The sequence below is a fragment of the Prionailurus viverrinus genome, chromosome A3 (genome assembly GCF_022837055.1).
Source record: "Prionailurus viverrinus isolate Anna chromosome A3, UM_Priviv_1.0, whole genome shotgun sequence".
NCBI lineage: Eukaryota > Metazoa > Chordata > Mammalia > Carnivora > Felidae > Prionailurus > Prionailurus viverrinus.
Genome location: NC_062563.1, coordinates 65,008,844 through 65,011,107, shown reverse-complemented (window position 1 = coordinate 65,011,107; position 2,264 = coordinate 65,008,844).

Sequence of the window (2,264 nt, the reverse complement as noted above, 5' to 3'; positions counted from 1 at the left end):
AGAGTCCAGAGAGCTGGGTGTTGGGGGGAGGCGGGGCGGCGGGTCTTCCGCGCGGGTGACTGGACCGGCTCCCGCTGGAGCTGGGAGCGCAGGCTCCATAGGGTCCGGGTCTAGTAGGTCCCCCTGGCCGTGTGGGGGAGGGGACTGTGGAGCACCCGAGCTTCCCCTCCCAAATTCCCAGGCGCTGGGCGTTGGAGAGGGGGCGTAGGAGCAGAAGGACCGCGGGTTCCGGGGCCCGGGCGCCTTTCACGCCGCTCTGGGGGCCCGAGACATTGAGCAGAGCGAGGGAAGGGAGCTGAGCCTGAGGGACATCTGGAAGGGGTGGCGCGCAGGGGGGCGCCAGCACCCTGGGTCTCTCAGAGCGTGGAGATCCGGATGAATGGGTCAGCCCGCGGGGCCCATACTTCTTCCCTGCCCTCTGGCCGCTCAGACTCTCGGATCTGGGACTTGGAGCCCATACAGGCTGAGGTCACAAAACTGCCACCATCGTCTCTGCTTTAATCTTGGGCCAGGCAACCGGCAGGACTGCGTACAGGTGGTGCGGGAGAAAGGGCGTTTGAGCTGGAGAGTGTCTTTCTATTACTAGGACCTGCGGGGCATTTATTTACAAAATCAGCCCCGACCCCAGCAGTCTCAACTCCACCGGGAGAGGTGTCTGAGGACTCACTTCGTGTTTGGCGTTACCGGGAAAGCCCAGAGGTCTGCAAGCCTCCCGGCTGGAGCAACTGCACCCATTAGGCCCTGCTCAGCTCTGTAAGGCCGGTTCGTCCCGGGGGGCAACGGCCCTTCCGGCCCCCAGGACATCGGGAGGCGAGGGCTGTTTGGGCCTCCCCGCAAGCTGCAAACTGAGGCGCTAGGCGCAGGCGGCGGAGGAGGGCGCAGGGGAGCGCAGCACGTAGGCGGGGAGGCCGAGAAGCCCTTCAAGGACCCCGATTACTTTCCTTTGAATGAAAAACAACAACAACAACAACAACTGCTCCCTCCCAGCGCCTCCGCCCGCCCCCCCCCCCCCCCCCCCCGCGCGCCTTAGCCTCCGGGGACCCGCGCTCCGAGCAATTGTCGCTCGGGACAGTAAACACAGCTCAGTTGCCTCAACTTTCTCCGCACATAAAAGTTCCTGGCGTGCGGGGAAATTTGAATATTTGATCAGCCCCTTTGAGTGACCCTCATTAGCTTGGCGCCCTGCTAAGGCTCCGGCATTGCAAGAAAGCTGCTGGGCCCGGCATTTGTATGCCTTGTTAGCGCTGCTTAATGAAGCTGCCCCGACCGCTCAAAGGCGGCCTCCGGGGCCGGCGCTGCGCACCTCTCGGCACCCCACTCTGCCTAATGAGCCCCACCGCCCGCTGAAGGCCTCCTCGCCCCCCACATCCTCAAACAAGAGAAGTTTGGCTCAGTCTTGGGCCACCGCACCTCCCACTGCCAGGCCCAGGAGAGTGGGCCCAAGCTGGGTCCCAGCTGGCTGTAGTGACCCAGCCGGAAGAGGGAGAGAGGTGGGAGACTTTGGGGTTGTGAGTCTTTTGGGCTGGGGAGGAGGGTTGTGGCCTCGGGTTCCAGTCCAGGGAGTGCACTGCTACCCTCTCCCAAGAGGCCAATTTCCAACCATTTACCCGGGTTCCTTTAAGATGCACTGGACTAATGTTGGGGTGGCAGAGGGCAGATGTCCAGGGGAGGGTCCGTTTTCTACCCTCCTCCCCACCACGTTCCTTTGGGCTCCACTGCCCGGGAGGCTGCCTATGTCTTTGCAGGGATCTCTTTAGGAGAGCCAGAACGGATGTGCTAGGGAGTGAATTTGAGCAGGGGTGGGCGCGCTCCTCTTCAAACCATCATTGCCCCTCCACCACAGACCCCAAACAATCAAACACAGTCGGCACTGGCAACTACAGCACTACAGCCTACCTTGAACCAGCCCCCCTTCCCCCAGAGAACCATGCCTTCTCTGGTCTCTCTTTACTCATGCTTCCAGTCCTTAGGAAGCCTAAAGAAAGCACTTGAAGCAGGGCCCCCCTGTACAGGACCACCTTGCTGCTAGGGCAAGATGGGACGAAAACAAGCCCGAAGAGGAGGAAGAAAGGGGGTACTTTGGAAGGAAGGGGGACCAAAGCCACCATCTACTTCCCCTTGCCTCAGTGGGGCAAGTGACAAGCCAGCGACTCTAAGGAGGCCCAGGACAAGTTGTGTTTCAGTCCTCTGAAAAAGGAGTAGACTCCCTCTCTGCCCCTTCCCATGCCCTTTTGCCTGGACGGTTGTCACTAAAGGCCCCTTCT